General features: G+C 39.3%; 1 protein-coding gene across 2 annotated transcripts in view; it reads left to right on the top strand.

The window, feature by feature from the left end:
* Nucleotides 1-26862, top strand: part of LOC130918375 (cortexin-1-like) — a 51052-nt gene that overhangs the window by 11737 nt on the left and 12453 nt on the right. The window contains exon 1 of one of the 2 annotated variants that reach the window (XM_057840057.1): nt 16435-16579. The exons of the other annotated variant lie outside the window; for it this stretch is intronic. The gene's annotated coding sequence lies outside the window, so the exon portion shown is untranslated. Of the gene's footprint in view, nt 1-16434; nt 16580-26862 lie in introns of those variants that run through there. 2 annotated transcript variants of the gene reach the window in all.

Here is a 26862-nt window from a genome sequence, read left to right as displayed (position 1 = left end):
AGTCACAACCTTACAAACTTACAACGAGGTCAAAAGAGGCCCAAGGTCTCAATGTTAACTGTGGAAATAAGTGGCAAATGCACAAGCATGTGTAACATTTTAGTGAAACATTTTTCTAATAGAAATAAAAAAAAAAAAAAGGTATATATTGGCATATAGGTCGTTGTTCTGCCTTTGGCAATATCTGTTAAAGTGTATTATTTACCATTATATTGAAATGCATGTCTTTTAGTTTTTAGTGCGCTCACGTGAAGAAGGGCGCTTACACGCAAAGAAAAAGTGCGGCTACAAAGCATCCAAATGAGTGAACGAGTTAGTGAGAGAGGGAAACACTGCTACGAGCCTACGTTCTTTGTTCATGTTTGTAAAATATCTACAGAGACAACGCCTGTATGTATAATGTTTTGTGTTGTTGTTGTATGTTTCCACTCGCGATCGGACACTTAATCCAGTTGTGTAGTGGTTTGACGATGTGCTAATGCTAGCGAACGTATGCTAACCGTTTGTGTTATAACTGTATTAGCAGCTAATCATCGCTGATTTACGTTGATGCGAACCTGTTTGTTATTGGGGACGAAATTGATTTGTTTCATTTCTATTTTTAGTTTCACTCTTCAAGTGATGGTGTCATAACGTAGGCTGAATAAAGTCAGCATATTATACCAACGTCTTCTGCATCGTCATTTGGGAGTTTAGTTCGCTGTATAGCCAGGACTGAGCCTTTGTGTCTTGGTGAGGACAGTACAGTCGTATTCCCTACCGATGCAGTTATCGCCACCTAGCAATGACTGCAAGTCGCTTTGTTGTCATTTTTCCTCGTGAAGTGAAGACACACTTTCGAGCGTTTGAACCTACGTGCTGTCATTGTTATGTTTACGGCTGCAATGCTCGTGCTAAACCATCGTAACCTTTCATTTTCACCCTCTTTCCTGGTGAAGTGTAGCCAAACTTTGGAGCGAGTGGTTCTTGGCGCCATGCTAGTTTTATGCGTCTGGACAACAAGACAAGTCACGTCATGTGACGACGCAATACGCGTCTTTAGGAATCGTTAATGGGATCGTTAAGACTTGTGATATCGAGGCCTCGAAACACTAGCAACCGGTTCGGAATTGGAATCGGATTTCGATTCCCATCCCTAATGCTGACTCTCGCTATATTTCCGCCACTGGCATACCTCAGCAATACGATTTGCTTGGCAGTTGTTGTTTTATTGATACTATAGCCAATCATATGCAATACCGGCCACGTGGAGAAGTAAGGGGCTAATCAATGTATTTATGGAGATAGCTGTCAGTTCAAAGGAAGGTCTCATTATGTTGTTTTGTTTGAACGGCAAAAATCTTTGTATGTTTGCCACAAAGACGACCTCGTTATGAGAAAATTCCAAACTCGCATGTATTGCCTTGGTTGAAGTTTATAAATATGAATGCCAGGCCAGTAGTTGGTGACTTTGTGTGCCCTCTGTTTTCAACAACTAGAAGCAAACAATGCATGAGACATGACTTGGTGTCATAAGTCCCTGCTGTGTACATTCTTTTAGGCTTCTACCATACCTTTCTCATAGTCATCACTTTAAAAAGCATAATATCACATGGATCGACTTGCGTCTACACTAGGACTGATAATTTTCTCCTGGGTATTTTGCCGACTATTTTTAAACCTGTTCACACTTACGTTTAAAGAGCATACGACAGGAGAAAAAAAGTCTTAAATGGCATTATTATGTGAATTAGAATCATATTTTGAGACGTTTCGACTATATACAACAATTTAGCAAAGCGCAGATGACGAGAAATTAGTCTTTTAATCTGCCGGTTAGCCACGCCTACCATTATAGGGCTTTAGCGTCCCCAACAGGTGGATGACGTCAGCGATAGACTGGGCTCATCGATTTTACTATTTAGCCCATTGAGGGGGAATTATTCAGAACGAGGAAAACGCGACGAAGAGAGCCGCAAAATGTCATTGTTTCAGTCTCTCTACTCCAATATTTTTACAGGATATTCTTTTTATCCAAGTATTTTTCCCCAATAGCTATATAAATGGCTTGAGAAGGACCAGTCAGCCCGTCGAGGGGGAACTATTCACAACGAGGAAAATGCGACGAAGAGGGCTGCAAAATGTCATTGTTTCTGTCTCTTTACTTCCATATTTTTACAGGATATTCTTTTTATCCAAGTTGTTCCCCAATTGCTAAATAAATGGCATGGTCATGACAAATAACAGTCTTGTGCAAAATGGAATATGAAATAATAAAAATGCATTTATTCAGGATGACATGGCAAAATTACTCCATAATGGTCAAAACTGTCGACTTCACCTTTACTGTCGCACCTCACGAACGATATTTTATGACACCTAAATCGGACATATGTCATTTCACTTCCCCGGCTTCGGAGAATGTAAACAAACCAAAAGGCGTGACAGCTAGCCGACATGCTAACCCGAACCGAGTGATGTTTCAAAGTCTTCGAAGCGGAAAATCACACATAACTAGCCTGGATTTATTGACATGAAGACTGGGTTGTTGATTGTCTTCGGGGATCGGCAAACCGCCTGGCGGAGAGCAATTTACAGTTCGTTCCCCGGAGGAGGGCGGCTGCAGTTGTTGTGCAGCTAATGTGCTGCTAATGAGCACGAGGAGAGCTTTTTACATGCCTATCAATGATCAAACGTAAGTAGACCTTTATTTAAGGAAAGTTTGTAGTGTTTACTTTGTAATCGCTGTATTAATATTTGACATAATACAAAACAAGATGTTTACTCACATCCTCGTAAGTCCAATGGTCCCGCAGTAAATATCCACGGTGAATGGGAACCTTTTGAAACTCCAAAAAGGCGCATACGCCTCTCCCTCATACAGAATGATTTTTCTGCAGCCGTTTGGCTGGCGTGATGCGAAAAATAAACGTATTAATCCGCAAAATCAGCTGAATCCTTCGTCCTCATACACAACAGTACGCTGAATAGTGAAGAGGACGTCTTCTACCGTACACGTCACAGCGTCCTCCTCCTCAATGCAAGACCGAAGCCGGAAGTCAGTCATTTTCATGGCGCTGGATTAAAAAAACTAAATAAATATAGCGATCGCTTCTACACACATCCAAGCGGTCCATATCATTCATTATGAAATAAACATGCTTTATCGTGTCACATGCACTTTAAGGGCCCCCGCTTCTGCAAGGTACGCCTGCATTTGCGCAAACTAAGCATGCGCTGAAAGGAGCAGCCTCATATGTTATGTCATCGCCCGCGCAGTTTACCCTTGAACTGGAAACTCATTACTTGCCGGCGGCAAATTTTGAAATTAGTAAACCTTCTAGACCAGGGTTCACTAAATCCGGACCTCGGAGCCACTTTTCCTATCTTGTTTTCCATGGCTCCCTCATCCAACACACCTGAAACAAATAATCAGGATCATTATCAGGCTTCTGGTGAGGTTGCTGATGACATAATCATTTGATTCAGGTGTGTTAGGGGAGAGAGACGTAGAAAACACGACAGGATTGATGGCATCGAGGTCCAGGTTTAGTGAACCCTGTTCTAGACTGTCATTATTTTGTGATCACTGTATTTTTCGTGAACGCAATGGATGGCATCACGCAGGAACGAAAGTGAAGGGAAAGCACGCTCGGCTTTTACGAGCAGTCGCTGAGTTGTGGTTTAAATAAATCTTTAGAAAACAACAAAAGCCTGACATCGTTACTTGGGATTATACAATAAACCTCAGGTGCGTTTTCACCACTTGGAAAATAACAAATAGAAGCTTATGGTGTGGCGCTGCGTACATTTCCTGGAAGCCGCAACCAGGAGTGCTTGTGCATAACAGTGGCGATCCTGGAGTTGGCGACAGTTTTGACAGGCAGAATTGTCATGGAAAAAACTGATCGCGCGCCCCTTTGACTAGGGGGTACCACGCAGGTCACTTTTTGGGGTTTAATTTTCCTGTACGCATTTTTATATACTACTCATGTTCGATCGGCATTGAGTTGGGAGAGGCCACCCCCGCAGCTGGCTGACAGAGACAACGCGGGAAACGAGCTCTATAAAAAAAAACGCTCATCTCCGTGTCATCTGCGATGGAAGGACCACAAATGGGCACTGAATTGAAGCATATTATTGAGACGTCGTTTGAAGGTTAAAAAAAATGTGTAAATGGCGCCAGAATGACATGACTTCCTTAGTATCTGATTGTTGTACATAGACAGAAGTCCATATTAAGCGGCGGGTAATATTACCCGCCTAGATTATCCGTCTAACAAGTAATCCAGACAATAGGCATACTAGTGTATCCGACATGCTGTATATTCCAACTAATTACACGTTTATGGCCATTATCCATCCTAGTGTAGACGTAGCATTAGAAAAATGACAATGACCACTATTGTTGTCGTTTTCACTGTTGGTTTTATAATTAAGCTTTCTGTAACATCTTTTATTAACTCTTTAGTTTTGTCCATGTTGGTATAAAGATAGGATTGGATCAGATCATGAGTATTGGCAAATCGTTGGGGAGTTCATGAGCAAAATTCTGGCCGAGTTAGGCTCAAATTATTCAATAAATTAAATAAAATGTACAATTAACGTTTATTTTTGTGTGTTAGGAAAAGGCTCTCTTATGTTCTTGCTTGACTAAAAAGCGCATGGGTTTGATGTGAAAGCACGTGAGAAACCAGAAACACTTGGGATGAACTTGAGCAACAATTGTGAGTCTTTCGCCTGTTCAGTACATCTTGTTGAAAGTCTAAATGAAAATATTATGATACATCTTGCCTAATCACTAGCATCTACTGCAAAAACTTTCTTGCTTCATTCCTGCTGACACTCTGCCCTCCCAGCTTGATGTTTCTTGAGTGTTGTTTTGTGTGGGTAGACCATGTAATATATATGGCCTTCATCGTGGGCCGGATGACGGGTTGGCACCGTCTCCGTTCTGTCCCGCTGGACTTGACAGACTGGCTGCCTGATGGAAGGGAAGTGCTGTTTTCAGACTTAAGAGTGCTGACATCTCCATATTGCACCACTTTTCATCTTCCTTCAATCTTTCTTTTCTTTTCATCTCCTTTTTGCTTCTCTCTATTCGACCTCCAGATGCATCTGATTGATGCCATGCGACCTCCCGAGCTCCCTTGGTAACTGCAGAAACAAGGGCTGAATCACATCCATTAGCATTCACCTTAACGAGTTTTCTTCTTCCTTTTATCAGTTTTCATATCTTTCCATTTTGACCTCCCTGCGCTTATGCCTTGACTTGATTCGTCTTTTATCTGTCAGTACAGTATTGTTTTTTCCCTATTGCTTTTTTCCTTTAAGGCCTCAGGAAAAGAGATGATAACTTTGTTTAGGGATAGTATACTGTAGGTGGAATAGTACAGGTAACAGTAATGCCTGCACCCTAGTTTTTGTGCCACAAATTATTATGTTTTGTACATGAAGAGAAAAATGTTTTTCTCTAAAATTTGTCAGCAAAAATAGTTGTTCAAGGTAATTATTTCAAGTTACCTGATATTTAAACCGGACTCTGTCAAATTGTAATCTTCCTCATACCTAGTTCCACTTTTGCCCAACCTTAATCACTTTGCACAACATATCGTCTTCTTTGCTTCCTTGCTTCTGGCCCGAAGTAAAACTGTCATAAAACCTATGAAATGAATGGATAAATACCAAAACAAAACACATTTTTGCTGTAATTCTGGTTCGTTTGAATAATTCTTGTACATCTAAAATGTAGGAGTGTATCGATATATTGTTATGGATCAACATCATTTGGTTCAGTATAATCCAATTGAACTCAATCGAAATGCAAAACATCAAGCAACATCGTCGTCTTTTAGGATTTTGTTAAAAAGGGTTTGGTTTAAACATATTAAGGGAAGACAACACCTTTATGATGTGCATCTGAGCAGAAAGAATCTTGTTTAATGAAGTGAAAAACACCAAATTATTTTTTTCCAATGTGTTACTGTAACTATTTCTTAAATAGTGGGAGGGGATGCCTGGGGAGGGGTGCATGTACCTCACGGAAGATACTTTTTTGCCACACCGGAATAACTTGTAATTGCATATCCACTCAGTTGGGTGGAAGTGGCGCAGTTTGTTGTTCGAGTTGTCCTGGGACTGAAGGGTCAGCAGTTCGATTCCCAGCTTCAACTGCCCACTATCAAAGTGCCCTTGGGCAAGGCACTGAACCCTAATTTGCCCCCAATGTGTTGCGCCTTGCATGGCAGCAGCACTATTGATGTGTGAATGTGTGCGTGAAAGGGTAAATGTGTGCTAATGTAAAAGTGCTTTGGGCATTGTAACAATGTAGATAAATGCGCTAAATAAATACTGTCCATTTACCGTTTTCAGGGCGTGCGCAGTATTTTTTGCATTAAACAAGAGCATACAGCAAAGAGCAGGATATTTCAAGCAAGGGCATAGGTTTAGTCTCAATATTGGTTGAGACGATATAACGGTATAACCTGCATGTACACTTTTTGCTGAGCACGGGACATTAATAAGACCAAACAGATTGGGTGAACGACGGTCAGGGCTACATTTCTCACCAATAAGAACGTAATTAATTGATAGGCTAAATGATTAATGCAAAATACATCTGTACTGATTTACACCAACTTTGACACTGCAAATTTACAGTATAACGTGTTAATCTGATATTTTTTCTTAAATCGAGTTGACTAATTTTGTCTATCTTGTTTAGAGTGTTGAAGGCTACTTAACAGATTAATGCGTCAGATTCCTCCAGTTACTTTTATTAAATATTACTGTTTGTTCTTATTAAGCCCATACATTTAAAAGCTGGTCATTTATCACCTAAATGCTTTCAAATAATGTTTTGAACAGTATCTATTCTTGAATTAAGAACATTTCTGACATGGAGGTTTTTTTTATTTATTTTTTTATTAAATACATAAACTTTTTGCTTAAAATAGGTCTGTTAAGCTTATTTTCAGCAAGCTATTTTTCTTATTTCAAGGAATCTGTAAAATTTACTTGAAGCACTGGTGGATAATTTCACTTATTTCTAGTAGATTTACAATGAAAACAAGGGATTTTTTCTTATTTTAATTTTTTTCAGTGTTAAGGATGTGGGTTTTTGCACCGCATATGTATTGGTTCAGGTGATACACCGTTCGATTGAAAACCTTTGTTTTCAAAAACTACTAAGGAAACGTTTTGAAAACTTCCAGAATAAATGTCTGGATTTTATTATCAAAATTAAATTGCATTATTTGAGTAAAATTATATTAACATAAACAAGAAATACAAATGTGTTAATCATCTCTTAAGTATCCAGGAATTTAAAAAAAAGAAAAAAAAACTTTTGTCTTTATACCACTCAAAATTGTGTGTCTAAATAAATGTAAATAATGTAAATATAACAAAAAAACTTCTTAGCGAATTACAAAAATAAATAAAAATGGAGCCTTCCTTCAGGTAAAACACGAGTGCTTTAGACAACATCTTATATTCGGGCCAATACGGTACTTCTTTCTGGGGGGGCAGCACTGCTGTAACTGTAAGATTGAAAATTATCATATCATTGTCAAAGAATCTTTATTGTATCGTATTGTCATGGAATTAGTGATTTACACTAGTGGTTTTATTAGTGATTACATTTTAATTATTTTTTATTTTTTGAGAAAAAAAAAAATCAACAGTCTCATTTTTATTTTATTTAATGTACACTAATGTGATTGAGGGGGTATCATGGAGCATGTTTGCATCCATTGCAAAGCTGAAAAACTACCGTATTTTTCGGACTATAAATCGCACCTAAGTATAAGTCGCACCAGCCCAAAAATACGCATTGAAGTGGAAAAAAAAAACATATAATTCGTATTTTGGAGGGAAATTTGTTTGATAAAATCCAACACATAGAACAGATATGTCATCTTGAAAGGCAATTTAAAACAAAAATACAATAGAGAACAAAATTCTGAATATGTACAGTACAGTACAGTATGATAATGTTACATGATGCATGAACAACAAAATGCGAACATGGCCGATATGTTAACGTAACATCACTATTAAGAGTTATTCAGATAACTATAGCATAAAGAATATGCTAACAAGTTTACCAAACCATCAGTGTCACTCCAAAACACCAAAATAACATGTGAAATGGTATAATAATGTGTTAATAATTTCCCACATAAGTCTCTCCAGAGTATAAGTCGCACCCCCAGCCAAACTATGAAAACAAAAATTGCAACTTATAGTCTAAAAATACGGTACTCTCTGTAAGGGAATACAGTATATTCCTAGGAAGGGAGTCCATGCCTACTCAAAAGGTGTACTTGAGGTCAAAACAGACAATTGGAGCCCTAACCAATAATTTCCGGAAAAAAATATAAATTAAAATAAATAGCAGTGTGAACAAAACCAATACCATGTCTTGTTGCGATTTTGAAATTCCCAATGGGTGCGTGGCAGGAAAATAATAATACCGATGTTCAACAAACATTAGGCCACTCTCTGCTGACCTGCTTGCTACCAGTTGTGGACCCTTCTGACTCCTCATTGTATGAATATTTCATGTATAGGATTTTTGAATTAAATATAGGCTGTAGGTGGGTGTGATTGGTCTGACATTTATTAACTCTGACTGGAGGGACTGGGGGCTTTGGAAAGTAGGTTGGAGGGTTGAAAGGGTGATAAGGGCAATTTTAAAAAGGGAAGCAAGTGACAACACTGGGGAGTGTCGAGAGGGAATGATGGAACTGATGGTCAGATATGACGCGCATGATTGAGGTGTTGTGCTCCAACTGCTGGTGGACAACATAGATAGGGTGGGCGGGTGTGTGTGTGTGTGTGTGTGGGGGGGGGGGGGGGGGGGGTAGATTTCTCAGTAAATTCGATAGGTACTTGATTGGTAGTACTGTGTCAGATGTATTGCTTGTTTAAATCAGGATTGAGTCCTGTTTACTCAGAAATGTAAGTTTTATTGGACAATAAGAACTTGGACATGTCGTTCAGATGACTGAGTGGAAATTAAAGGTTGAGCCTCGATATTGTAAACTTTTTTTTTTTTTTTAATTGCTTGTTTTTGCTTTGGTTTGCTTGTTTGTCTTATAAAGAGTGTAAGTGTGTTTGGTTATTGAAAACCTGAATAAAAAAACAAGTGGGAACCTCCCCCCCCCAAAAAAAAGTTTTACCCCAAAACTTGATAATTCAAGCACGACTCATTTTATCAAGTGAATGGCGTAAACTTGATAAAAGTTGCAAATACTCGAAAAAATAAGTTGCTGATAAAACCTGAAGATGTGAGTTGTGGTTGCTTAAAATCTTAAAGAGCATACGACATGAGAAAAAAATGTCTTAAATAGCCTTATTATGTGAATTAGAATCATATTTTGAGACGATTCGACTATATACAACAATTTAGCAAAGCGCAGATGACGAGAAATTAGTCTTTTAATATGCCGGTTTGCCACGCCTACCATTATAGGGCTCTAGCGTCCCCAACAGGTGGATGACGTCAGCGGGAGACTGGGCTCATCGGTTTTACTCTTCAGCCCATTGAGGGGGATTTATTCAGAATGAGGAAAACGCGACGAAGAGAGCCGCAAAATGTCATTGTTTGTCTCTCTACTCCAATATTTTTACAGGATATTCTTTTTATCCAAGTATTTTTCCGCAATAGCTAAATAAATGGCTTGAGAAGGACCAATCAGCCCGTCGAGGGGGGAATTATTCACAACGAGGAAAATGCGACGAAGAGAGCTGCAAAATGTCGTTGTTTCTGTCTCTCTACTTCAATATTTTTACAGGATATTATTTTTATCCAAGTATTTTTCCCCAATTGCGAAATAAAATATATGTCATTTCCCTTCCCCGGCTTCGGAGAATGTAAACAAACCAAGAGGCGTGACAGCTAGCCGACATGCTAACCCGAACCGAGTGATGTTTCAAAGTCTTCGAAGCGGAAAATCACACATAACTAGCCCAGAACTTTTGACATGACGACTGGGTTGTCGATTGTTGCCGCTGATCGGCAAACCGCCCGGCGGAGAGCAATTTACAGTTAGTTCCCCGGAGGAGGGCGGCTGCAGTTGCTGTGCAGCTAACGTGCAGGTAATGTGCATGAGGAGAGCTTTTTACATGCCTATCAATGATCAAACGTAAGTAGTCCTTTATTTAATGAAAGTTTGTAGTGTTTACTTTGTAATCGCTGTATTCGCGGCTATTTTAAACACAAAGTTGCAATTTCTGATCGGGTGGAAAATTTGACAGAACATCGGGCACACCAAGAGTGCAAAAGCCGAGTATAGTGCTTGCCTGGCGGGGGTATGTGCGACAAGGAACATGTCAGCCACAAAATGCAAGCCACCTCTGTATTGAAATGATCCCAGTATTTGACATAATACAAAACAAGATGTTTACTCACTTCCTCGTAAGTCCTATGGTTCCACAGTAGTAGGGCTTGTTTTGGCCAATATCCACGGTGAATGGGAACCTTTTGAAACTCCAAAAAGGCGCACACGCCTCTCCCTCATACAGCAAGATTTTTCTGCAGCCGTTTGGCTGGCGTGATGCGAAAAATAAATGTATTTATCCGCAAAATCAGCTGAATCCATAGTCCTTTTCATACAACAGTACGGCTGTATAGTGAAGAGGACTCCTTCTACCGTACACGTCACAGCGCCCTCTTTCTCAACTCGAGACTGTTGCCGGTGTTGTGCCGAAAAATAGCCGCCCTGCGTGAAATGTCCCCCCTGATACGTCACTCGTACAAACAGCTTTTTCTTACCAATCGATGGACACGGAAACGACTTTCTTGTACCGTGAATTTGTATTATTTTACTCTGCTTAAACTAATAAATCTTGTACTGTGAATATGTATTATTTTACTCTGCTTGAACTAATGAATCTTGTACTGTGAATATGTATTATTTTACTCTGCTTGAACTCATAAATGTCATACCTGTGTGATTGTCATCGGGATATGGTCGTGAAAACCTGTAGACTAATACATTTCTGTTCAAAGATGGTTATGTAGCCCATTCCACGATTTGTTACTAAAATACAGTACTAGTATTTATGTAATATATTTATTTATTTAAAACTGATTTCACAATCGTAAATCCATTACTGAAATGCGTCCATCCTCAATAAAGCGTTATAAATAAGCGCTACCGTCAGGGGGGACATTTCACGCGGGGTGGCTATTTTTCGGCACAACACCGGAAGTCACTCATTTTCATGATTCAAAAAAACTAAATAAATATAGCGATCGCTTCCACACACATCCAAGCGGTCCATATCATTCAGGAGCATAAAATACCGCGTGTATTATGAAATAAACATGCTTTTTTTGTGTCACATGCACTTTAAGCAAGCACAACTTTTTTTCAAGTTTTATTTATTTTTTTTCTTACATTTGTATTTAACAAAATGCTGGTTTTATCAAACCTGTGTCAAGACTTTCTTTACTGGTGGTGTAAGTGTATCTAATGTAATAGCTAACCCCTGATTATTGACTGGTAACCAGCTCAAACCCTAGGTTACAATCCTGATTATAGCTAGGACACTGCTGTCAGGGAGATGGGCACAAATAACCAGAGGAGATGACACAACAGGCCGGAGGCGATGTCTGGGAATTTGATCCCGCTTGGCATCGTTGGAGAAAGGAGCGCTTACACATATTCACAGACACACGACAATGACTTCTCCGCCCGGCTGATGTATTTAAATCAGCCTTATTTCAGTACAGTTCATCAGAAATGTACAAAACGAGCAGTGATCTGCAATCTTGAGAACTGTGAATACTCAAGTGGAAGTGACCTTGAAAGCCTTAAAATTGCTGATAGAGGAAATAGACTTCATGTTCTTTTGAGCTGTGGCTAAAATGATATATGGTAGGGCAGTTTCCCAGATGGAATTGCTTGCTGTTGTTGAGAATCACAAAGTGCTTGTTCTTTTCCCCTTGCTCCTTCATCTGTGTACACTTCCATTTGTCTTGCCCTCAATATTCCTCGCTCATTTGTCCACTTTGCCACAATGTCAAGTTTCTTTGCAAACTGATTGGTACGCTTTCCAATAGAAGTGGACCACTTTTCCTCTTTTCCAGTCGCCATTTATCACCCTGATGAGGGCCAAATGTTTTGGGGAGTATATATGTTTTTGACATAACTGCATATATGGCACCCATTGATGCAGTATAGAGTGGACCCCATAAGGTCAAACGCAGTTGGTTTGATGATGTTGGTTGGATTTCATTTTGCTCAGATTCCACATTTTCTCATAGAAAATAATGGAAATTGGCATAGAACCATAGGCGGATCTACTATTCAGGCGAAGTAGGCGATCGCCTTAGGCCCCCAACCGGTAGGGGGCCCCCTACTGGTTGGGGGCCCCCTACCAGCTGCCCTTGCCCCAACGAGCAAGGGCTTGGGCCATTGGAGCCAGCAACACCCCCAACTATTCGTCATGTATAATTATGTCTGCATACCAAACAAACAAATAATAAAACAAAAAAGAAAGCCATTTGAATGCTGCATTTATATTATCTCTCCCCCACACACACGCACTACAATGGACTGTTCCACGACGACGGACTGAGTATCACCAGTAGGTGGATGGCGAGATAGTGTAAAGCGCTTTGAGCGCCTTGAAAGGTTTACCATTTACCATCAGTCGCTTAGCTTCATTTAGCGCCGCTTAGTTTCGCTTAGCTCCATTTAGTATCGCTTAGCTCTGCTTAGCTGTTCGTTAGCTTCACTTAGCTCTCCTGTGTTTTTCACGCCACTAAGATCGCTATTTTTACAGCTCACTTGCTACTTTGCAAGTCGGCTATCGTTTATTTTGAACACATGAGCAAACTTACTCTCCATAATAGCCAAAGTGTTGTGAGGGAGAAGTTGAGAACAGGCCGCTAATGCCTCTTTTAACTTTCTTCTTCTTCATACCAAACATAAAATACACGACAGCACACCTTGTGGCGAAAAAATGCTGTACAATTCCAATCAGTCATACAATAACACTCAACAGCTGGTTAACAGCATTTGCTAACGAAAAAAAAAAATCTATTAGTGACACTACAAGCAATGACGAAGAATGCTTTTTTACGGAGTGTAAAGCTTTCGGTTAGCGGTTTAGGGAACGTACCACCGGTGAACATTTCAAAATAAAAGCACGCCATGTTCATCATATAAATAACGATTTCTGGAGTTAATCCCACATACTTCAGAATTAATATTATAATATGTAGGGTAAATACTACAGAATACAGATTCTACACTAAGAATAGATTTCAAATGACACTCTTTATGACAAATATGATTGCCAATGAATAATTATTATAATTATTATACTACTATTATATATACATAGTAGTATATTATAATAATAATGCTAGAATTTTTTTTAAAGAATTGTTTTGAATAATGTTGGAAAGGCAAAGTCAGTGCTCTGAATCTGTTTACTTTCCATTCTTTTGCACTAGTAAATGCTATCAGCATTTAACCTCATTGTTTATTAGTGATTAATTATTGTTATTCACATGATTATTTCTACTTTAATAAAGAATTTAATTGTTCCAAAATGTTTTGTTCCAAATTGTTTTGTGAATTAATAAGCGTCAACAAAAATGTCATTGCTAAATTAGTAAAACAAAAAAAAGAAAATTATTAGATTAGTCGACTAATCGTAAAACTAGTTGGCTGACTAATCAGGAGAAAATTAGTCGTTTAGGATAGCCCTAGTGTAACGGAACATATTTCCTCCACACCCTTCTCACCTTTTTAACCCCTGACCCATGAAGAGGGCCCCTGGATATGTTCGCCTTAGGCCCCAAAATTGCCAAGTCCGCCACTGCATAGAACATTACTACATTTATTTATAGGCCAAATGTGAAGTAAGGTTGGCCAACCATGTTTTTGAATAATATCAATGGCTAAACAATTATAAGCATATTTTCGTTATTTTTTTTAACGCAACCCTTCCAGATTCTTTGTTTAACCCATAGCAACGTCCTTGACAATAAAATTCTTTTCTTTGACAATCTTCGGAAATCTTCGGAATTGACGTCACACCGAGAACTGCAAGGGAAGTCCGCCATTCACACAGTATTGTTGCATTGCTTCTCGGTAAAATGCCACGGCGGTGTGTGGCGATGTATTGTTCTCAATCTAAAGAAAAGTTTTATGAGTGGCTGAAGGATAGCAGGGCACGTAAATGGACATCTTTTGTTCGCACTAAGCGAATGAATTTCACGCCATCATCGAGTAGTGTTCTCTGCTACTCACACTTCGAAGATGCCTGCTTCCTCAACCGGTCTGCTTATGATCAAGAATTTGATCATTTGCCAAACGTTGTTTGATTTGCCAAAAAGTAAGTGTGAATTTTGGATAGATGACTGATGACTTTGTCAAAGCAGAGCTGCCAACTGTTGTGGAATGAACAGTAGAAGCTAGCGACGTTAGCCGAAAGCTAACTCGTGGCAATCCCCGATCATAGTTGTTGTTGCGTTCGCTAGGTTAAGCGTATATAAATTGTGCGTCATCTACGATCTTGTCCGAAAGGGTTAATCCACTGTCAATCTTGAAAGGGGTGTGGAGGTGCATATAAGCGGGTCGGCGTCGCGGTAATTCACGGTCACGTTGCCGTAAGAGACACACACCGCTGGTGAGTTTGTGCACATTTATTTGTATTTGTATTATGTATTTCCACCTTCATGCTTCAAGCATTGCATTGCTTTTGGAAGGTTCGGCGTTTCTTTCACGGTGATCGCATGATAGCCTTCTAGTTTGTGTTTTACAAGAGCCTCTGACAGGTGACAGCTGACAACTAGCGTGTTGGTTTAGCGTAGCCATTGAGTCAATCTCGCAGCGAATCAGCGAGCGGCGCAGGTCACGCAGTGAATCATGGGAAATGTAGTCTCGGAACAACACTGAAGTGGTGCTTTATCTGTTCGCTTGTGTGAAAAAAATACATTTCCTCACGCCATTAGACGCCACTTCTACAGGCTCTATCTATCGCTCCGCACAGCCTGCCGAGAGCACAAAGCTGTGTTTGTACTGTTAGCTCCATGTGTTAATAAAGAAACAAAGTTGTCAGCATGTCGTGTGTTCAATACCTTTGTTAACAAAAAGCTCATAACAAGACACTATGCACGATCCGTTTAAGAGACGCCGGGACTGGAGAGCTGTGAGTAGTAGAAGGCGAGGGGGTGAGTTGAGCAAGAAGCAAAAATTTGCGGTCGAATGTGGCGGCAGTCCGCTATTATTTTGTTTTCTTATTGTTGCCACAATAAAGTGGAGAAAGCCATCAACGACTCATCGCCTTCTTTCCCCCCAAAGTTTTTATATTATTATTTTATATGCACGAGAGCTGCCGGATCTGCCAAAATGAACATGAAGTCTGATTATTATTTTTTTTAAACAATGTCATCAGATAGACAAAAACATAAAATTATGTGCAAATGCCTGCATCTTCAAATCATGAAAATAATAACAGCCTATATCTTACCAATCTTGTAATCTCGATGGGTCTTGTCTCCATTCCATGTCATGTAGTCTAGGCGCACTGTTTGCATCCTGATTAGCGTCTTGCTAATACATGTTAGGTCCAACATAAAATTCCAACCTCCTCTTCTTCCTCCAACTCTTCAAAAACTTGGATCTCCTCCCTTGCGCTCGATCTATCGCTTATATCGCTGTTTGTATCATTGTTTGAAGGGCTTTGTATGGCGGCCGTATGGAGTGCTGCCATTGCTGTTCTCGGTGTGACGTATCACTTCCGGGTTCGTCCCCTTTCAGGCTCGAACTTCGGAAACGCGATTATTTTGTCAAGTATACAACATATACATTATTTTTTCATGCTTTATTTGTTGGACAATGTTACTTTAATTGTGACCCTATTTGGCATGTTATGAAATTACTTCACATTTGGTCTTTATAAAAAGTAACATTACCACTTAAAATGTGAGGAGATTGTTGCTTGCCTTGTTTTGTTTCCCTGGGTTTCATGTTTTTATCATTACATCGACATTAACTGGGTCATCATTTTCACCTGCTCTGGTCAGCCATCCTCACCAAACAGCTGTCCAGGTGTTTCTCATTGTCTCCTCACTATTTAGTTGCCTGCTTAGGGTTGATTCTTTGTCAGTTGGAACAGTGTTGATGGCATGTTCCCTGTTGCGTTTTCATTTTCCAGTAAGATTATTTCACAGTTTTCCCCCTCCACCTTTTTTACTTGGGTCTTGATGTTTTTATGTTTTTGAAAATAAATGCTTTTAGTTTGTGTCTTGCTTCTGTGCTCCATAATAGATGGCATTGCAAAGTATGAGTTTTTAGGCTCCTTATGGGAGAACGGTCCAGCTGTGACCCACGGTACTCACCAACAGCTGCTTTCAATGAGTGACCAGATTAAGCTTCATCATTCGCCAACCACGCCCCCTGCTTTCCACGACCAGAAAAATCAGTGTTCGTCATCCGCCAACCGCTCCCCCTGCTTTCAACGACCATAACCCTTACCCTAACTTTAAACTTTAAACCCTAACCCATTTTCTGCATCATGGGACGCAGAAGGCACCAAAAAGTGGCATGGAAGGCGAATGTGAATGTGGAAGGTGAGTACCGTGAGTACAGCTGGACCGACTTGCCTTAAAGGGGAAGTTCAGAATTTTTGACATCAGGCTTAATCTTCGAGTTAGTGAGGATTTGATTAGTCGGTGGAGTTGATTTTAACAAATTCCGTTTAGTTTGTTATAGTGCTGCAAAGATTAATCGATTAACTTGAGTATTCGAATGGAGAAAAAATATTCGAATTAAATTTTGCTGCTTCGAGTATTTGTTTAATAAAAGTGGCGTTGTAATGGCTTGTCTCGAAAGTATTTGCATTTAGTTCTATTAATTTGGGTGGATAGGTTTTTTTTTTAATGCATTTGCAATTTAGTTTAAAGTCATATTTATCCAACTTTTTGTGGGAATATGAGTTTGCACTATTAAGAGCATTGTAAAAAAAAAAAAACGCTGGCATTTTATAGCATTTAATCTAGCAGACTTTTGTTACACAAGTTAGCCAATTGTTCTGTTGTTGTACATGTATCCTCATTTTTTAAATTTCTTTATACCATTTGAGGTTCATGTCAGGTATATTAATTTTTTATGTTCCTTATCCAATTACTCGATTATTCGAACTAAGTAGTTCATCGATTAATCGGCTACTAAAATAATTGATAGCTGCAGCCCTAGTTTGTTAGTTATTTGTTAGTTTAAGGGCTCCGGAGTGGCTAAGTTAGCGTGAGTCAATGGCGTACCGCACGCAGGCTATTTTTAGACCATGACGTCGCATCGTAAAGCGGAAGTAAAGCCGAAGTGGGACATTATAGATCCGCCCTCGCATAGACCCAACGTAATTAGTGCTACTTTTCTCCGGTAATCTTTCAAAAACGAACATGCCGATAACGCATTGCTTTTTTGGAACTTGTAGAAACGACTCTAGACATTACGACACATGAGGATGTTTTCTTCATACGTTTCCGGAAACCAAAAACTCGCGAGGAAAAATGTGAAGGCCGAATCAACTTGCGCGGACTTTAACACCAGCTTGGCGAATCCATTCGCGTTTCATATGCAGTAAACCTTATGTTGGGTTGGCATGGTTTTTCAGAGGACAAAGAGGTAAGCCATTTTTATATTTTTAACTTATTTTTTTTAGCGTAACGTTGTGCCGTACTGCTTCTGTCTGACAATGAATGACCTGAAAAGAATTACAATGGTATCTGACTGTCACTGTTACAGTTTCTGTTATATATATATATATAAAAACAACTTTAGTGAGGGGGAAGTGCAAATAAATTATAGGATTAAGATGTGTTATCAATGAAAAAATTAAAAGTGTTCGTTGGCTGTCACTGAGTAGTATTTGCGATCGCTACACAAAGCTAACTAAATTACCCCCAAGAACGGTAAGAAACGTAGGACAACCAGAGCATATATAAGAAAGACAGGGCTGATGGTAAAGGATAGCTTGTTGAAACAGGAGAATGTCATTGTCAGTCGCGTCGATAAAAAAGCTAAAGCTATGCTTCGGTCGGGCTCATTTTTTTCGTCTTTTTCAGCCTTCGACACTAAAGCCATCTCTTTGACTGAACATTTTTATGTTCTTCCACATCTTTGCCAGTCAATTTGGCACCAGGCACATCATTTTCGGAGAGAATTGGTAGGTTTAGCTCTGTAAACATCTCCTTCGTACACGATTTCCATTCATTTCCTATTAGGGACAAACTTGTCCCTACTTAGCAACAGTAGCTAATGTCATGAATATTAATGAGCGGAAGTGACGTGTTGCTTGCGGTACGCCATTGTGCCGACTTAGCATGCCATTAAAAAAAAAAACATGCACACATGAAAATCATCGATGACTCATGCAATCAATAGTGTTGGATCTGTTTTTAGGATGAAGTTATTAAAATTTACCATTGTGTGTCAATGATTCCAGTATGAACAGCAACATTTGTAATCCAGAAGCTCTGCAGAGGAGCAGGGCGGAGTGATATCACATCTTTTTTTTTTTCACCACTGATTTGGTGTCCATCAGCAAGTAACCAGTTTATATTGTTCCTCGTTCTTCATGGGGAATTTATGGAAACTTCTTACATTTCTTCTCTCTGTTTCCACAGTCTTTAAATGCATTCAGTATTTCACCATGTTGCTGGCCATCAGTTAATTCAGCAGACTGATGCTGTATTAGAGGAAGGTGGAAAGTCAGTTTCCAACTTCCGATTTGGAAAAACATCATTGGAACGCCTCCACTATTTGATCGCTTACCAGAAGGCAGGTTTGTTGGAGGTCAAAATGTCTTTTGATGGCCAAAATAAAAAAACAACTTGTCGCGATCAGCCATATTTGCTGTTTACATTCTCTTGGAATGCTTTGAGGTCACAACTTGTACCCTCCGAGCGGGATAAGTCCGACTTCCCACCTTCCTCGAATGTAGCGAGAGCATGAGAGGCCGAAGCATTCTTCTCTATTGTGGTCGTATTACGCATCTAAAAAAATAGTTCTGCAGAATGAAGTGAATCACGGCAGTTTTTTTGTGATAGTTTTGGCCGTATGGGTGTTTTGGAACAATGATCTGCATTTTGAATTTATCTGACTGTGTTGGATCTGTTCGTAGATCTATATCGTTTTTTTATTGGTATGCCAAGTTGGCCCCATTGACTGGAGGTAGCTTAGCCACTCCTGAGCCCTGAAACTAACAAATAACTTGTAACTGTAACTGCACGGAATTTGTTGAAATCAGCTCCTCGAACTAATTAAACCCCCGCTAACTCGAAGATTAAGCCTAATGTCAAAAATTCTAATCTTCCGCTTAAAGGGGCGTTTAGTTTCCATAATTGTATGAAATCGTAAAAAATGGGGACTTTATCCCCTCATCCTATTCTAAACGTTTAAGTCTTTTCAGTCTTACTGCTACCTTCAGCAATTGTCTGCAAGAATTCATATGTATATATACTACTTAATAGGAGAAGTGGCATTTACATTTTGACCAAATTTGGTTCCTTGCTTACCTGTAAATGGATTTTCTCCCATTTGGACATGTTGACTATAAAACCATATCTGAATATTTTTAATATATGATTGAAAAAAAAAATCAAATATTTTTACTGATGGTGCAACTATTCAGTTCCCACTCAGGTATGATGTAACACAAATATAAATAGTTGTCTGTCTCTATGCAGTATGTGCCCTGGGATTGAACACCTGTCCGGGATGCATTCAAATATTGGCCACAAAATGTCTCAACCCGCTTGTTCTTTTTCTGTGGTGTTAAATTGTGCATTAGCACTTGACATTGGACCGTTGCTGTGAAGTTTGTTGCATGTTTCTACCAGTGGGTGTTGAAAGCATCCCAGTATCTCAAATATTTGCTTTTTACTTGACATTTGACCAGGTGATGGCTCATATCGCAATGCACCACTGCAGTGCATGGTGAAATACTGCATAATACGCATATATATGTATGTATGTAGTGGTATGCAAAAGTTTGGGCACCCCTGATTATTTTTAAGATTTTCCTCTGTAAATCACTGATTGTTTGGAACAAAAATTTCAGTTAATATATCGAAAGCAGAAGAACACAGTAATATTTGAGATGCGAAATGGAAGTTTATAGGATAAACAGAAAGTGCATCATAGTTTTTTTAAAACAAAAATAGGTGGGTGCATAAATTTGGGCACCTTTTGTGTTTTTATTGATTAGAAAATCTTTAGTACTAATTTTTGGAACTCAAAATTCGTTTAATAAGTTGACTGAGGTTGACCTATAGAGCCTACCCACCAACGTCATAAAACCACGTGCTCGCTGTATGGTTCCGCCCACTTGTCCGTCATTTTGACTCTGTATTAGCATTGTTTTCAATTGATGGCGGAATTTAAAATGCATTTCATGGAAGACCCGGTGCTTTCTGATGCCGCAAACTCACTGGATCTGTTGCATAAAAGGCGTTATGACGAAAAGCTTCGTTCTATACAGTCGCCAGATCCATATTTGATGCCCAAATCGATGTTTTTCGACCCACTGTCTTCACCCTGTCTGCCTGACATCTGCTACGCTGACATTTACAATTATCTTGTCCACACAAAATCAGCCTATTCCCACGAAAATTTGAAAAACTTCAAGAGCTTGGAGGCTTATAAATACTTCGTTGCTGGTTGGGTGAAACAGGTCCTCGTTCGGCAGGAATCTATCTTGTGCTTGGAAAGGTGAGTTACGAAATTTTCAATTCAAAATCTTTTGTTATTGCTAACATCCACTGTCAAGTCTAATGTATTTCATGTCGTTTGTCAATGGAGTTAAGGCTTTTAATGTTTATATGGTTTAGCGATAGCACTCTCACGACATACATACGTGTATGTTGTCGGCGATTAGCTTAGCAATGATCTTAATTGTGGTTATTTGTCAGCCCCGTAGACGAGGCCAGTTTCTTTCACTTGGTACCAGCTAAATATTATTAAAAAAAATAACGATGGTGGAAGAAAGGGAAGTCACAAACATCTTGAATTTGAAACTATGTCGTACTACGTCGTATGTTGTCGGCGATTAGCCTCGCAATGATCTTAATTGTGGTTATTTGTCAGCCCAAAACCCCCTAAGTATATCTTAAATGCATCTTACCGGATATAAAATGACTACTACATAGTCTGTGGTGATTTTTTGGTGCCCAGTTTTCACGTCGAATTGCAGCCGTCCATTTCGCTCTCCTCTTTGGATCCCTCGGAATACGGTAAAACTTCAAGTCTCTCCTTCCATCTTCTCTGTTAGTGCAACCAACAGCCACACACGCCTTCACCATTTTGATTATTAATGTTAAGGAGCAGAAAAACACGCCTTAAATAGGAGAAATGTACGTAGCCGTAACAGGTTAACACTATGTTTTGACGGACAAGTGGGCGGTACCATTCAGGAGAGCGGAGCTGTGACGTCACGTGGGTAGGGTCTATATACACAGGTGAAGCCTGATGAGAGAAGGTGTTTAAGGTGGCAAATTGCAAATTGTTCTCCTCTTAGCATCTGCTCCAAAAAGTGGAAACATGGGATCATCCAAAAATTGTCAAATGATCTAAGAGAAATGATTACTTATCATTATAGTTTAGGGCAGTACTTCTCAAATAGTGGGGCGCGCCCCCCTGGGGGGGCGCAGAGCAATGCCAGGGGGGGCGCATGTGACCTCGGGGAACATGTTTTATGTGTTTTTTTTTTTTTTTTGCCGTACTGGAATAAAGTGTACTTGCACATCCACTCAGTAGGTGGCAGTGGCGCTCTCATTTTCAGAGTGCGCGCAGTATTTTTGAACTAAGGAAGAGCACTCAGCACACACAGACAACAGATATGAAGAGCAGTGTGCCACCGCCGTTTTCGAAAGCCGTTTTCCGACCGGACTCACTCACGCAGCGACCCACTGTCTTGTCCGGTTCTCACGTCGCCGCCCGAGAAGTGCCATTTTCGGCTTGGGATCGTCACGACGACTGCCCTCACCTACGGTTCTACCTCGGCCGCCGTGAATGCGCTTTTTTTCGTGCCGTTTGCCTTTTAGCTTTGACTTTTAATACAGTGGGTGATGATGAAAGACCACTGTTTACTGTGTCTAAAAATAATTATAGCAGACAGCAAGAAGCCAGATCAATTAAGACGCCACTTAAAGACATTAGACCCCAATCTCATTGTTAAGCCGCTTGATTTTTTCAGTGAAAACGTGCCGAATATTGCCAACAATCGTCCTGCTTTGTCAGTGTTATATCAGTAAGCCAGTGAGCATTGTTAGCATGTTAATTGAAAAATAACTCCACATCATTGCAAAGGAGGTAAATACTGTGAGCAGCAAAAATAAAAACTGTCCTGTCCAAGGACACTTTTTTTCCCCCTTTTATTCAGATTTGTTTTTTCGGTCAAATTTTTTGGCACATTGTCCTCATGAGTGAATGTTTCTAATCAATTTTAAATTGGTATTATTTACTGATTTTATTACATTTTATTTTTCTGTATCAAATGGTCAAAAATGTACCTTGAGTGTATTTTTTAGTTTGGATGTGAATTTTTTTTTTTAAATTCAGGCAAATTGATGCACATCAAGTCTTCTCTGTTACAAACAAAACAATGTTTATAATAAAGTTATACTTTATTATAAGTTGATCTATGTTACTTTTTTTCTTTATTAGAAAAAAGGGACACAATGTTAGGCAGATGCGTATTTATAATAGTAATTTTATAGACAAATGATACTATGTACAGTGGCGGCAGAGAGTTTGGGGGGGCGCGAAACATTTACGTCTTCCTTGGGGGGGCGTGACAGAAAATAATTGAGAAGCACTGGTTTAGGGGAAGGATACAAAAAAATGGTTGCAGAAATTTCAGCTGTCAGTTTCCACTGTGAGGAACATAGTAAGGAAATGGAAGACCTCAAGCACAGTTCAGGTTAAGGTCTGGAGTGGCAGGCCAAGTAAAATCTCAGATAAGCAGAGGCGAAGGATGGTGAGAAGAGTCAAATTGAACCCACAGACCAGCTCAAAAGACCTACAACAATGATCTTGCTGCAGATGGTGTTACTGTGTATCAGCCAACTATTCAGCGTTGTCTGCACAAGGAGGTGCTGTATGGGAGAGTAATGCGGAAGAAGCCTTTTCTGTGCACATGAAACAAACAGTTGTTTGGGGGTTGCCAAAGCACATTAGGAAAACTACCAAACCTCATTTTGGAATAAGGTTCTGTGAACTGATGAAACAAAAATTGAGTAATTTGGGCATAACAAGAGCCTGTATGCATGGCGTATGAAGAGCACAGCACCCCAAGACAAACACTTGCTACCCACATTAAAATTTGTTGGTGGTTCCATCATGTTGAGGGGCTGTATGTCCAGTGCAGGCACTGGCAATTTTCATGGCTCTATACCAACATTTTTTACCCAAGAGCACAGTGGCCCATAACCTAAAATTTTAGGGGCGCACACTGTAAATCGACATGCAAAGTTTTCCTCTAATAAATAAATAAATACTTTCATAATAAATGCATAAAAAACTACAAACCTATTAATCTATACTTCATTCTCTATCAGTTTTGACATCAACCAGTATACTGCTTAGAAATTAAGTTAACATGGAAATTTTGTTCTATTGTTGTCACCTGGAACTACAACCAATCAGCAACTGATTTATTGATCAACAAATCACCTGCGAGGATACTGGCCACCCCGAAAATTGAACATCATTTTAATAGTGTGCAACCAGCACATACTTACTAATACCTCTCGGCATGATTTCAGGGACATAAATCAAAGCAGCAGTATGGAAAGTTGTTGACGCTCAGAAAGACCGGAAATTTTATAATGCCCTCAAAATTCATTGCTAATCAGAGACGAGCGATGACGCACAGGCAGAGGGCGGTGCGTGTCGCTGTTGCTTGCCGCTGCAGTCGCAACGCGCCTTGTGTTGGCATGCAGCTCAACGGCGATGACTTTCGCATTTGGCCATCGTTCATCGCCCCCCGTATGTCAAGCCCCTGAGTCAGACTAATACACCCCTTCGGCCACCTTTAAAACAGTGCCAGCAAGTTTGTTGGAAAGAAATTAGCCACTTATTATCCTTTTCGCCATTGTTTGCAAGTGCTGTGAAGTTTTCCAGTTAGCACAAATATAACCCACTTCACACATCGCCCACCTCCACCTTCTTTTTCTTCTGTTGTATTTTCTCTTGGCAAACCAGCTCAGTACATTCCCGCCAACTAGTGGATATAACTGTGTGGGAGTTTGTCAGCAACAGCTACAAAAAAAAACACAATGTTACTAGTTGCGCATGTGCGAGTAGATGTAATTTTAGTCGCAAAATGCGACCATTTGGTCCCAGTCTGGAGCCCTGATCTTGTTAAAGTTGAAGGTTCTATGGATTCCAGTCAATACCAACAGATTCTTGCAAACAATGTTCCAAAGTCGGTGACAAAGCGTAAGTTGCGCAAGGGCAAACACAACACAGTGGTACCTCGACATACGATCGCTTTGACACACAATTTTTTCGACATCCGATGTAAAATTTCACTCGCCATTTTTTTCTACATCCCACGACATGCTCAAAATACAATGATTCATGACAGCGCCGCAGTTTCAATGCTCTTTGTCAGACTATATTATTATTAAGATTTTTATTCATTATTTATTTGTTTTGCTATGTGTAATTGCTATTTGCAATAGTACCAGCAGCATTTATTAAGGCTTTAGTGTAGGTTGTCAGGCTGTGGAACGACTTGATGGAATTGTAATGTATTCTTTTGGGAAAATGCTGCTCAACATACGACCATATCTACTTACAAACAAGGCCCTGGAACGAATTAACTTTGTATGTAAAAGTACCACTGTATCCCTAAACATTGCTCCAAATCTACTCAGCAATTCATGCAGAGGAACAAGTACAACATTCGAGAATGGCCATCTAAGTCCCCAGACCTGAATATTATTGACAATCTGTTGTCCGATTTCAAGTGGGCTGTCCATGCTCGGCAGCCATCAAACCCAGGGGCGTAGGTTTGGTCTCAATATTGGTAGGGACGATATGAGAGCACAACCTGCATTTACACTTCTTGTACGGGACATTAATAAGACCAAATAGACTGGGTGAACGGCGGTCAGGGGTACATTTCTCACCAATAAGAACCTAATTAATTGATAGGCTAAATGATTAATGCAAAATAAATCTGTATTGAGTTATAATAACTTTCACACTGCAAATTTACAGTAAAACGTCTTAATCTGATACTTTTTCTTAAATTTAGTTGAAAAATTTTCTTCATCTTGTTTTGAGTTTTAAAGGCTAGTCTGTGTCAGATTATTCCACTGACTTTTAGTAAACATTACCATTTGTTCTTATTAAGCCCAAAAATCTAAAAGTCGGTCATTTTTCACCTAAATCAAGAAAAAACGCTTTCAAATAATGTTTTAAACAATATCTTTTCTTGAATAATAAATATTTCTGACAAACAAGTTTTTTTCCCCTAAGATTAAACATAGCTTTTTGTTTAAAATAAGTGTTAAGCCTATTTTCAGTGAGCTATTTTTCTTATTTCAAGAAATCTGAGTAAAATTTACTTAAAGCACTGGCAGATAATTTTCCTTATTTCTAGTAGATTTACACTGAAAACAAGGGAATTTAAGTTTTTTTTTTTTTTTCAGTTTTAAGGAGATAGGTTTTTGCAGTGCATATGTGTTTTTTGAAAACCCTTGTTTTCAAAAACTACTAAAGAAACATTTTGAAAACTTCCAGAATAAATGTCTGGATTTTATTAGCAAATTCAAATTGCAATATTTTAACACAAATTTGTGTATTTACATACAAAGACATACAATATTTTAAATTATTTTTTAGCTATCCAGAAATGCAAAAAAATAAACATTTATCTTAATACCACTCAAAATTGTCTGTCTAAATAAATTAAATATAACGAAAAAAACTTCTTAGTCAGGGAATAACAACAATAAATAAAAATGGAGCCTTCCTTCCGGAAAAAACACTACTGCTTTTGTCCACAAGCACAGCCCAACAAAAAATGAAAGCTCCTTTGGGCTGCTTTAAGACGACATAAGCAAAATAAAAATAAAAACTGGAAAGAAGGGGGTAAACCTTGGTTCACTACATTTCTTACAGCTGAGCAGAGTTGACTATATTTCTCAGTTTAATTAACATTCACATAGTAGAATACACATACAGGAGCACACTTCTCCTGGAGCAGCCTCCTACTCAGGTTAGCAAGTTCACACAGTTTAATGTAATGGTAATGCTAAACTGTGATGCAGGTTAGACTTTCAGTAGCAGAATTAGTAGTGCATTTCCCACCTTCACAACAATTATATAAGTGTAACACCATTTACCATTTATTTTTCACATTACTTACAGCCGCTGCTGGCCGGAAAAAAAAACTTCTAATATCCTTTCTCTTCGAAGCGGGCGCAGGAGACGGCATGTCGACATGTAACATAATTCTGTACTATGAGAAACTGAGAGTGTGTGTGTGTATGGGGCCGGGGGGTCAAGTTATCAGCCAATCGAACGTGCGTTTGAGAAAATAACATGGGCAAGCTCATTCAGCAAGTGAAAAGGGGGAAATGTAAGTCTGAAAAAAATGAAAATAATTCACTTAATAATTGTAGGGTCAATTATATTGTTACAACATATGGGAAGACAATATAAATCACATATATAACTGAACACATTATGCGTATAATGCAAAAAGGTTGCTTAAAAGTTGGTGGAGACAATTTGAGCATCCTAAAAAGTTGGGAGTGTTTTGTCCCTTGCCTGGCACGGCGAGACTGTTCTCCCTGTATTTTTCAAACACTGAGAGAAAAGTCTGGGAACGGCCTCTTGA

The sequence above is a fragment of the Corythoichthys intestinalis genome, chromosome 7 (assembly GCF_030265065.1).
Source record: "Corythoichthys intestinalis isolate RoL2023-P3 chromosome 7, ASM3026506v1, whole genome shotgun sequence".
In the NCBI taxonomy this organism is placed as follows: domain Eukaryota; kingdom Metazoa; phylum Chordata; class Actinopteri; order Syngnathiformes; family Syngnathidae; genus Corythoichthys; species Corythoichthys intestinalis.
Note: the sequence above shows the minus strand (reverse complement) of the source record. Positions and strands in the feature narration are given on the sequence as shown.